We start from the raw sequence: 13,344 nt of genomic DNA, 5'->3' as shown, positions 1-13,344 counted from the left end.
TCCTTTTTTCAAGCCTGATGTCTTTAAGTCTAAAATGCTTACAATGAAAATTCTTTACTTTTTTTCCTTCCAGGTAAAAGTAGAAAAGAAAGCTTTCTAATTTCCATAGCACAATGAAGGAAGACATAACAGAGATGAGGGAGAAAATGCAAGACTGAAGTCACAGCACTCACAGAAGGCAAATCAGTCAGCTCTCGTTAACACACACAGAGTCTGGCATTTATGTATTAGTGATAATCACGGATTATTGTTCTATTCTATCAGCCTTTGAGGGATTTGCCTTTGCTAAATCTAAAACAACAACATGCAAATGCAAGTGCAGAAAAGGGAATTCTTACTAATGGAGCCTGTTTGATAGCTCTTTTCATACCAGTTTAGAAGGACTCTTTAGTTTGCTTTTGCAGCAGCAGCTGGAAGCAATACCGTTTTCCAATTATCAAAAGATTTAATGGTGTAATGTGATCCAAGAGCAGAACTAGTTATAACAAAAGAAAAGCAACAAACAACAGTATAAACAAGTTATAATCTACTATAATTGTACCAACGTAATTTTTAACTTGAAGAATATTTTATTATGTATGTATTTATACATATTAAGTATATGTATAGATATATTTCACTTTTCTATATATTTCATCTTATATATTACATATAAGTTTATACATTTAACTACATGTATGCCATATGTTACAGAAATAAGTGTATTTTGCATTTAGTCTTTCTTAGACTATAAGCTGGTTTTTCCCCAGGGAACTTTTCTTGATGTTTCCGTAAGTGATTTGTTTTTTAATATTTTTAAGGGCACTTTAAGAAAAAGTTTTTGCTTAGCTTGAGGATAGAAAATCCTCAAGGGTTCTACGTTCTAATTTTACAACATGTTTAATATTTTATAAATAAACTAAGTAGCATTTGTCCTAAATAAGCATTAGGAAATTCTTTGAAAATGCCCATCAGAGCATGCTAACCAGTATGTTTTAATAGACTTATTCTCTACGTAAGCATTGTTAATCTTTTGCATCTTTTTTCTGAAGAGCTTTAAATTGTACTCTAAAGCAGGGCTTATTACTATGAATTTCAAGTAGAAAAATTATTGTTTCTATATTAAAAATATGTTTTGAAACGAAGCTGCTCATGCATGTGGCTAACAGCAGATTTGGGACACTGAGTTTTGCAAGTTGGAGGGAAGCACAGTGTACTAACAAATAGCTCCAGTGTCTTTTTTTTTTTTAAACCAATGCACGTATCTCAGAAAAACTAATATTCGGAGTTTGGCTCTAGGTGGCTGCAGAGATAACTTTAGGTGGCAACAGCTAATATAATTTGTAGACCTAAGTGTTTAAAAACTGTAAACCATTACCTGTTTCCCTGATCCTGTCCCCCCACACCTCCAAAAATCATTCCCCTCCTTTTTATCATAAAAAGAATTAAAACAATAAGCCAATATGCCTCCTTTCAAACTCATACTTAAACCTATGATGTATGGTCTGTTCCTGGAATTGTCTTACACATGGTTCAGTAAAAATAACTTGCAGGTTTATTTTCTCTTAAGGTTTTGTTAGGACTATTTTGAAATCGTATGGCTTTTAAAAAAACAGAAGTAGAACAATTAAGTGTATGCACGGTTAGGATCACAAGTTCTGAGTCAGACAGCTCTTTTATTCAAACCTGAATCACGAATTCCAAGCTATGTCCCACTTAGCAAATTACATAACCTCTCTGTGCCTCAGTTTCTGCATAAATGGTATGATATAACAACAGTATTTTTGGCTTAGAATTGTTGGGTGATTAAATTTAAAAATTGATATACGCTGGTAGCACAGTGCCTGGCACAGATAAGACCTCAAATATTGGCTGTATCTGCTGCTGTTATTACTAGGACTTTTGTATTATAGTGAACAAACTTCTTTCATTTTTCTCCAGTGTTGAATGAGCGCATTGGGGTGATAGAACTCAATACAGAGGAAAATAACCAAGTGCCACCCTATATTAATATGGTAGGTGCTAGTTAATATCTTGGCTCTAACCTGAGCATATTTTGAGCCCTCTGAGGTTTTGCAAGCAAAATGAAGTCATATTTCATTAGTCAGGTTTCTTAGTTGCAAGAAAAACAAAACAAACAAAAAAAAAAACTAGACTCTGGCTGATAGGAGCAGAATAGGAATTTTAGCATAGGATTTTGGGGAACTCATCAAGAATTACAGGGAAGGCCTGAAGAACTAGGCTTTGAACAAATGGAAGCCAGGTGGGTGGGATCTGGACTTGTATCAAACTGCCCTTAACCTTCAGCCTGCACCCCTGTGTCATGTCACTACTCCCAGATTCTCGGCCACACCCCCGTTGTCCCTGAAAGTGGGGTACTACTGCTACCAGCAAGAGTTTCTCTGTGTTAATCATTCTTTATGGCCTCAGTAAACCTCTTTTGGATTCTATTCTTCTCTTGGGATACCAGATGACCAACGCATTTATGATCACATAATAAGCAAGTTGCTCAATTGTTCCCATACAACCCAGACCTTTAATGACTCCTGTGACCAAAGTGACCAGCAACTGCACTTATAGGGGGCCATGGCAGTCACTGATTATATGAAAACTCTAAGTACGTCTTACCTAACCAAGAAGTAGGAAAGGGCTTAAAGTTGCTTTTTAAATTTATTTTTGTTTTATTTTATCTTGAGAGAGGGACATAAAATAAGCAGTTTCATGGAAAACTCCAATGAGCTTAGGAAAAGGGACTTGGGGTGTAATAGAGATTTCATTTTTCTGTCTTTTGTTTTTACCCTTTATGAAACCATATTTAAATATGCTTCCAAAAATATGCTTCTGATGCAGTGAGTAAATTTCTTCTTGTCTATTTAGAGGAGAGTGACAGGCATCACCTAGTTCGTTTGCTGAATTCTACAATTCCAGCAACTGTCACTGGTTTTCTTTATTGAAAATAATCAATGGCTTTGACAGATAGAAAGGGGAGAATATAGTGGCATATTTTGATGTATCTTGACAGCATGTCTCAGAGTGGCTGTCGCTGTCAGTTTCTGCTCTTTGATTATTTTTTTTCTAACCAGGACCCAAGGGAAAGTTCTTAGGGTCTTTAACGCTGAAACTCCCCAAATCTAAAGGACAATGGATACCGAGTACTTGCCTGTTTTCCGTCTACTGATGAATTTTATATTTTAATTCTTCATTTTAACCCAGTACATTTTCAGCACAGTTATATAATTTGGAAAGACTCATTTGGACTTAGGTGCATGTTTCCTTGGCAATTAAAAGAGGTTTAGATCGACAACTATGTACCAGACACACTTTATTCTTGGTTCTTTTATGTGACTCCAAGTAATTTTAAAAGTTCATTATAAAAAAATAAAATCCTCTGGCCATAATAGAGAATCAAGGAGCATTTTCATTATAATTCATTACCTATACCTAGAATTCCCATCATTACGGATGCCTGAATCAGTGCAAACATTTTTTATTAGAACCCACTATTGTATAAAATACTTTTCTTTTTATATAGAAAAAAACGAGTCACATTGGCAACTGGTCTACACTTAAATTGCCCTTTCTCCTCACAGCATAAAATAATCTGTTGTGCTAAATAATTTGAAATATCATTTTGTTAACAGGTAATGAAAATGTGTAGCTAATGGGCCTCCTGAGACTTGACGCTAAAGCTACATGCTGTCATTTCAACGACTCGAGGCAGTTGCCAGTGCAGGGGAATGATTTGGAATCTCAATCTATGGGTAGGCAGGACTTCAAGGACTATGAGTCTCCTCCAAATGGCGTTACCTTGGATTCTACGTGAGACAAGGACACAATCAAACCACATTCAGAACTCCTGTTTCTCCAAATTGTGACCATGGGTGCGAATCCATACAAGATGCAAGATAAGAAAAGAAAATTGAATGGCTTTCCAAGACCACTGTCACTGCTTCCAGCCTTTGCATGGGGTTTACTGTCCAGCTGGGTTGATGTAGCACCTCAGCTTCCTTACTTAACACCTCCTGATGACTTGCCTGACATCTCAAAGAGTTTCTTAAAATATTCTTAAGCCTTTGGCATCCCTTCCTGTCCTGGGGCACATGAATAAAACATTTATCCAGTCAGCAGCTTTGGCAGAGAGGAAAAGCCAAGTTGCATCCATCAATGTCAAGAGCTGAATTACCCAGTGATTGCAGATCCTTTAATAACTCTGCCTTTCTATGGCAACGTTGGTAAATAGTCAAATATTGCCAGCACCTGGTTTGTTGGTACGTATTCATTTTCTACCCTGGTAACATACCACCACTAAATGAAAAAGGTGAAAAGCAGTGGTGATTTAATTGTTTTGTGTTTTTCCATTTGCAATCTGTATTAGTTTACTAGGGCTTCTGTAACAAAGTGCCACAAACTGGGTGCTTAAGCAGAAATTTGTTGTACCACAGTTCTGGAGGCTACAAGTCTGATATCAAGATGTTGGCAGGGATGGTTTCCTCTGAGGACTGTGAAGAGAAGCTGATGGCTTGTAGAAGCTTTACCCTCATCTCTGCCTTCATCTTCACATGGCATTCTCTGTGTGTGTGTGTGTGTCCACATTTTCTCTTCTCCTAAGAACCCAGTCATATTGAATTTGGGCACACCCTACTAAAGTATGGCCTCAATTTAATCAATCACATCTACAATGGCTTGTCCTAATTTCCACATAAGGTCACATTTGGAGGAAGATGTAACTTCTTCTCAAATTTCTATAGAAGAATTACTAAAAACTAAAAAGTTGCCAAGGTTGGGGACTGGAGTGGTGAAAGAGAAAGCATTCATGTTTTTATGAAAAGTCATAGGACCTATAAAATTATTAATAAGCCAGGATGGTTTTATTAACTACTGAACAAAGGTAATATTATGTTTTCATATTTCCTTATGGGCCAAGTCTCCTCTAAATACTCAAGTATATACAAAAGGAAAACATGTCCTCAAGAAACACAGAGAAACCATCTTCATCCCAATAAGTAAGTTGACTGATGATTAAGACGATTTTGCTCAATACATTTTAATTTTACATTACCTTTAAATAAAAGTTTCCTGGTCTATTCAAAATAACAATATACTTCTGCTAGACTCTTCCATGTTGTTAATCTCATAATTATAGATTTTTTTCACATATTTACAAAGTAAATATAGGTGGTGAGTATATCACTACAGATCTTAAATGCATTATTATGAGCTGTTTATTAAGGCAAATACGATACAATCCAGTCCAATAAAAAATCAATCAAATTGAAGGGAAAAATTTCTGGTTTCATATAGACAAAGCAACTGGCTGAAGAGTTCACTTCCCTTAAGGTCATGTTGCCTCTGTTTATAGGAGAACCCTCTGGATCTCAAGTAATGAACACCCTTATTATACACGCATGCCACACACACACACACACACGCTTCTCTTATAAAGAATGCCAAATCCAAACAAATTGTCTTGACTAGCTTTCCCGTCTATCATCTTCTCCATGTTTCAACAAAGCTACTAGAAAAATAAAACCCATCCACAACATAGTTCCTTTCTATACCTATCTTCCCTGTATTCTACAAATGAAGCATCTTAAGTATGTGTATAATTGTCAATTCTGACCTGAAGACCTGTCAGCCAACATTAGCTTGTGAAATTACTGTAGTTTCATCAGATTGACTACTCCCAGCCCCCAACAATCTCACCCACAGTGCTGTCAGTGTAAGGACAGAGAGAATTATTTTGTGGTTTTGTAACATTCTTTTAAGAGAAGAATCATCTCCTTAAATAACATTTGTTTTCCATATCACAAAATACCGTTTCAGAAGGTTATTTGATTAACTCTCTCCCATTGAAAATTATATTTGATATAAACAAGAGAGTAAACCTAAATACAAATGATGCGTTTGTCTGTTAGAGACATATAACATAGAAGGCAACACAATTCGTCAATTACTTGCAAAAACACTCTTTGCTTTTGCATGCTTTTTAGTTAGATTTCAGTTATGCACGTAAGATGCAGAAAAGAACAGTGAGAAAGACTCACCTTCACGGGACGCTCAGGGAGTATTTTCTTTCTCAGTTAGGGTTTCATTTTCAGATACCTTTTTTGATAACTGGGGACCATTTTCTGAAGGACCTTCCTGTTTGCTCTGTCTTCAACACTGTGACATTTTTATGTACCTGTTTTAATGCATCGTTAATTTCATCACTGCATGGTTTCCTCAGGAAGCAACAGTCAAAGCCCCAGTTCTTAGACTGAGCTCATCGAAAAAGAGAAAAAGATTTAACGGCTTAAGCCTCATTTTCCAAGGATTACTGTTATTGATTATCTGTATGAGATGGATGCAGCAGGGATTTTGCTAAGTCTCGTTGCTACCCCTTCCCTAGGAGCTGGATCAGGCTTTCTGGACATCACAGGGAGATCTACACAAAGGCCATTGTTCAGTGTCAATGTGAGCTGTGGCCTGCTGCACCTGCCAGAAGGGAAGGAGCTCTCCAGAGCAGTCTCCTTAGAATTCTGGGAGGACAGCCTGTAGGAGGTGTGAACACTTTCCAGAGTCAAAGGCCTCAGTGCCTTGAACCTGGGAGATGAATTCAGCCAAGCAGAGCTCTTAAAGCTCTGCTGAGACTCCAGGAAATGGCTCTGGAATGGACACCCAGCTTCCTAGAGAGGCTTCAGTAAGGCCTGGAATGGGAAGAAATGTTGCAAAGAAAGACAATCACAATTATGAGCTCAAGAAGCCTCCATAGCCCACTGTTAACCACAATCAGGTAGGGTACCAGGTCCCTGGAGCATAAGTACCTTTCATAGACTCTAAATGTATTCTTTTCAGCTTCTTTTAGCTTCATTCTGAGGCCTAGTGTCACAGCTGAGAAAATGTTATAATATGAATTGGAAGACAGCCCGATTGCAAAGAAAGCAGAGCATCCTGGGGAGGGTGGTGCGGCAGTGACTGGGGTGAAGGAATGCCAGTCTCTCAGTTGCCACCACTCCTCCACAGCCCTCAGGGTTCTGTGCCTGAGGAGGGCCTATGAAAAAGCTCAGCTCTTTCCCACCTCAGTGGCTTTGCCTCTGCTGTTCCCTGTGTCCCGAACACTATTTTTCTGGCTTTCACAGGCCTGGCTCCTCCTCATGCATCAGAGTTCAGCTCAAAGTCAGCTCCTCAGAAGGGCCCTTCCTCCCCACCCAATCAAAGCAGCTTATCTGTTCCACAGCCTGTCTCAGCAACATGCTGTTGTCCTGCATAGATGATGCCACATCCTCTGCTCGTCTTATCTATAAATATCTGCTTCTACACTGGGCCAAATGCCCACGGAGGCAGAGACTGTGTCTTGGTTTCACCAGGACAATGCCTAGCACATAGCAGAGGCCCAGGAAAGGTTAACTGAATAAATGAAGGTATTCTAGAACAGTACTGTCTGATAGAACTTTCTGGAATGATGGAAATATCCCATATTATATGCTGCTCAATATGGTAGTCACTATCCATAGGTGGCTCCTGAACACTTGAAATGTGGCTAGTGCAAATGAAGAACTAAATTTTAAATTCAATTACATTTTCATTCATTTAAATTAAAATTTAAATAGCCACATGTAGCCATTAGCTGCTATATTGGAGAATGCAGATTTAGGACAATCCTCTTAACCCTGAGAAAGATCACAATGATTCCCAAAATGCTAATCCGACTCAAAGAGGAGGAGCTATCCTAAGCCCGAGTTTGGTAATTTTGTGAGCTACTTGACCACTCGACCATGCCCATGCAACCTAGAAATTACTATTCTTAACCTTAATAATACTTCACCCGGGTAGTATATGTAACATATTGAATATGTTATAAAACCAGATAATTTAGGCCATATTTCCAATGGAATAAGTTAACATTTTTCTACATGATTGTTTCATACCCACAACACTCAAACATCTTAAAAATGAATAAAATAGGCAATAACTTAAGCTACATCCCAAGTGTACATTTAAGCAAAATATCAAAATGCCAGGATCAGTGTCTTCTCATGGATTCAATGGCTGTGACCTTTCAGGGTACAGGCTGTGCCTGCCAGCTCGATGTGTTCATCTCCAGGGGCCTGGCACAGCCGTGGAGAAGGCACTCGGCAAATATTTCCTGAACACAAGTAAATACCAAGAGCCATTCTGTTCAGTTACTCAGGTTTATTTATTTTTCTTATTTTTTTCTCCATTTATTGTGCTGATGTTCTCCACTAAAAAGGTAAAAGTGAGTGTGTGGGAAAAGGCAGGTCATAGAATAAAAGGCCTTCCCTGCCCTCCCCCCCCACCCCCGCCATATACTCAAGTTAACCAGATAGAGCAGCCCAAGCGATGAGTCAATATGAACAGACTGGGAGAGACACAGACTCAGGGAAGGCTCAGATCCTAACCTGTCCAAGCACAAAAGAGGGCTAGAATGAGAGTACAGGAAAAAACAACAGCAACAAAAACAACAAAAACCCAACGCTGGCCAGGATTACTTTTACCCAGATACCCCGGAACAGCTAACTAGTTGACCCCAAAGTCTTGTTCTCAAAACAATACCATCATGAAAATACCAAGGGAGGAAAAAACAGAACACGATGTAATCAGCAAATAAGAAACCAAGCACGCCTTGTAAGCCTGATCTGAATTCAGTCACACTTGAGGTTTGCAGTTCTCTCTCTCAAAAACCCCAGGTTCCACCGCCTCCTCTCACTTCTACAGCAGAAACTCATTGCACTATTTTCGCATTCCTTTAGGTTCCTATCTTGCAAACAGACCTAGATAGAGTTTATTCTCATTTGAAAGTGGCAACCCTGCAAATAATTTTCAGGAGAATTAACACTCACGCTTTTCCTTTCTTCCTTTTATCCTCCCTCCTTCCTCTCTGCCTTCCATCCTCCCTTTACCCTCTCCCTTCTCCTCCATTCTGATATAATGAATCACGGACAGAATTTTCTGTTTTGATCTAGTTAGAAAAATAGTCTCATTGCCTCAATATTGACAGCAGCTGCAGCTGGACCACCCCAGGCCAGGAATCCTTTGTCTGAAACAAACAAACAAAAACTGCCGCTCCCCATTCCCCCACTGAAGCCTGTCGCCTGCCTCTCAACTGGAAATCTAACCCACAGGCATTTACATCATGAGGTTTGTTTTTATAAGTTACAGCAAAAGGCAAAAATGAGCATGGTTCTCTGGCTACAGGGCAGATTTCCCAATGCCTCATTTGTTAGGAATGACATTTCTGTTAATGCCCTTGTGTTAAAATTGCATGCCCATATTTTAATTTTAACATATCATATGATGGCATTTAGTAAGAGAGGACCATCAAGAACCATTACCAAAAAAGATATTATGGAACTTTATTCAACTAAGTTGTATATTGACTTTTAGTCAGTGTTTCAAAACAGTTTCATTAAGTTTATGTTGGAAGAAAGAAACAAGGAAAGAAAAGAAAGGAGAAGGAGGGACGGAGAGAGAGAGGAAGAAAAGGAGAGGGAAAGAGGAAAAGAGAGAGAGGGAGGAAGGGAGAAACGGACATATGGACTCTCAGAGTAAGGACTCCTGATAGAGAATAACAATACTTTTGTTATTTATTTTGCAATTTATCATCCATTCTACTATGCACTGCAGAAAACATCATTTTTCTTTAAATGGGTTTGATATTAAATCTCTTGTTCTACTGGATCAGGTATTATTATATACCCACCGACTCTGGAATCTGCTGTGCCTGAGAAGTATGTTTAGAAAAACGGATGCTAACATCAAGGTTTCCTTTCTGCTAAACGACAAACTTCCACAAAGCACAAAGCAAGGTTTAACCCAATCTCTCTGGTAGCCATGACTGGGTGTTCAAAGCATACGTGACCACCACATCCAGGATGATACTAATTTCCTATGTGACAAGACAGTCCTGAAGATCATACACAGAAATTCTTTGTTTTTATGGTTAATCATAAACAGGAGAAAAAGATCAAATGAGCCAGCTTTCAGTCATACATTAGGCACTCATTTTACAGCATAAGAAACACATGTTTTTACCCCTGATTTTAAAAAAGCTAACAAGTGCATCACAGAAAATACAGATTCAGTTGCTTCGCTTGTACATGGTGAGGGCCTTCTCCAAGACCGTGAGTATCAGCTTCTACTAGACTTGGTCAGAATTTGATCACAAATCCTTCAGAAGCTTTTTGCTTAAAAAGCAGAGAGCAATTCTTTGCATAGCAGAAGGTGGTTTTCACTCTTCCCAATTCTCTGACCCAGCAAAAATTACTGTCAGCTATCTGCCCAGTTGAGGGATATTGATTCTCCTGTTGCCGTGGTAACACATTAGTTGTCAGGTCTGTGTGACTCTCATACTCAGTGCCTAATCTGTTCCTCCCGGCTTTTGGATTTTGACACTTTCTAAGCCTTAATTAGTTTATTTGATGGGACCCGCACATTTTATTTTTATACTAAGTAGCTATTGAGAACATCGTCATCCAAAGAACAGATCACAGAGGTAGAAATCGGTGTGCTGTCAGGCCGACTGGAGATGACAAAGACAGAGAGCAAAGTGGGAGGCACAGGCTCCGCTTGCTGCTCCTCGGATATTGGGGAAAATCAAAACAGTTTTTGCCATCTGTCACACAGCACAGTGTGAAAATTACGGAGCTGTTCGTTTCAACGTTTGAGGAACATTCTGCCACTATGATTAGATCACAGTAATATTACCCAGTCACTAAAGGTTTGGATCAATGCGCTTTAATATTTTTCTTCTCAGAAAATCTCTGTCTTAACTTATTTTTCAGTGTGAATGTCTGCTGAGCAATTCGCTTAGAGATAAATATTTCATACAGATAAAGTACTTAGGATGGGAGTCAAAGGACAGCTGATGACTTAGTTAAGTTTAGAGTTAATAACAAAAGAAAATAAGAAGTTTAAAAAAAAACTTCATAAAGGATTGCTGTCCAGAACAAAGCATTATTCTAGACCCATTCTCGAAGTATGGCCCACAGAACCCTGCCAGATTTGGGGAGTGGAGTCCAAGGAGTTCTGTAGGGAAACCAATAAGTCAAAAAACAATTGTCATGATAAACCCAAGAAATTATTGCCTTTTTCACTTTCTTGGCCTTTGCATTTTGATGCTAAAGTAATCATGGTAAAACTGCTAAGTGGCTTAGCACAAATCAAGGCAATCACACACACACACACATAGAGAAAGAGAGAGAGGTGGGGGGAGAGAGGGAGGAAGGGAGGGAAGGGAAGGAGGAGGAGGAGGTTGCATTTTAAGAATATCTTTGGTGAGTTTTAAAAAATCACTTGATTAAATCTTGGCCCTTAAGTACAAGCCTTCTTAATATCCTATGTGACAAGATGGGAAAGTTGCATAAAACATTTATGTTGTATACTGAAGTGGAGTGGCTAACTCAAAGGAAAGCACTTGTGTGATTGTTTGAGGGGAGAGTCAAACTAATTACTTTTTTAAAATTAAAAAAATCTAAAAGAGATGGAGTCTCACTGTGTTGCCCAGGCTGGTCTAGAACTCTTGGACTCAAGCAATCCACTGACCTTGGCATCTAACCACTTTTTAAATGGAACAACTTTTTCTCAAAAGAACAACAGAAATATCCAAGGCACTGAGACCACAAATAAAGGACCTAGGGCTCACAGAGAAATAAGTTTTTGAACGTCCATTGCAGTCCCTTGAAGAAACAAAGGGACAAAGAACAAAGGGACAAAGATTGTACAAAGAACAATCGCTTTGTACCCAGGCCCTAACCTCTTATCCCAAAGTAATGATAACAAAAACCTAGAGCAAGGAAAAGACAGTCCAGGTTTAGCCCTAGGACACAGTTCTGCTTTCCTGGATAAGACATATTCCTCTCTTCTTTTTCATCTTACAATATTTTTGCCTAATAGGTCTCTCCATCCTACCTTAATAAGAAACATTTTATTCCATATTAATATTGACAAAATGCTTTGGGATCAGGAGAGAATCTTTAACACCAAATATCCTTTACCAAGACAGAAGGCAGGACTAAAGATGTGACATATTTTACCCTTTAATGAACACCATTCCCAATATCTATGATAAAAGATGCAGTAAAATTCTGCTGCCTATGTATCTTACACTATTTGAATAGAAATCACAAGTCCTAATATCACTAAGGCATGACTAATGGCAGACTAGGGCGTATGGACCATGTTTCCAGCAGAGATTGGCATCTTCAACCAATGTAACCATTCCAGACTGTCAGATTAAGATCCAGATCACTCTAGTATCAGGGAAATTTTGAGAGGCAATGCATCTTGCAACAGTTAGGAGTCAATGATTCAAACCTCCAAAAGCACAAAATCTTATTCCATAAACAGAACATTTATCATCTTGGGAATGAATGAAACCAAGTAAGTAAAAATAATAACTCAGCTTCTCATGTATGTTTTTCACAATAAATACAATAGTAACCATTCTTCAACATGGACTGTTTTACAGCCTACATCCTCCAGTCTTGGGAGGACTGGATTCGCAATTTCCCCATCAGTAAATGTAGAGAAAGGTCATTCGGCATTTACCTGACTCCAAGGCCATCCAAGCAGCTTGACAGCTAGACCTGCCATCATGTCTTCCTCTCACAAAACTAGAAAATATAACAAAACAATTATTAAAATCTGGCCTGGAACCCTTCCATACTTCCCTATGTACTTTGCTTCTTCACTTCTGAAATTAATGACAGCTTCAGAAAAAGGAAACATGAGGGAGGAAGCCACATAATATTCTCAAGAAATTGTCCTCTGGAGCTCACCTTTGCACAAGCTCATTTTCTCTTTCACAAGCTATAAAAACTGTGATGCTTAATTTATGATGGCAGTGCCAGGGTACCTCTTTTTTTAGGATACAAATCAACTTTATTATACAAAATTAAGGTTTTCGTGTTTCTAAGTCTACCAAGGCTAAATATAACAAAAGCAAAAACAAAAGTCTCTAAAGAACCTTATTTCAAATACTTCACCGAAAAAAAGGTAAATGCTTAGCTTCACTAGTCCCCATTTCTAAAATTAGCAAATTGGCCTAACCAAATGTTATAAGAAGGAACGCTATAAATAACACCAAGTCTTTAAAAGGAGAACATCTATACATTCTTGGCTTGACGATCTTTATAGGGTAGGATGGTGTGACCTTAAATCCTTGGGACTAGCTGGCATCTCCAGCCAACCCACCATTTTAAAAATTCAACAAAAGCAATATCATGTCTCCCAGGTACCAAACAGTTCCTTGAAACCAGAGAATGGAGTAGCTGATAACATCATCCCATTCGTTTCCTCTCTTTAGTTATTAAGGAATAAAATACAGTTTGGAGGGTGAGAGTGAGGATCTGGTATCCAATTTCCTGG

This window comes from Macaca nemestrina, chromosome 2, assembly GCF_043159975.1.
Source record: "Macaca nemestrina isolate mMacNem1 chromosome 2, mMacNem.hap1, whole genome shotgun sequence".
Classification (NCBI taxonomy): Eukaryota; Metazoa; Chordata; class Mammalia; order Primates; family Cercopithecidae; genus Macaca; species Macaca nemestrina.
Note: the sequence above shows the minus strand (reverse complement) of the source record.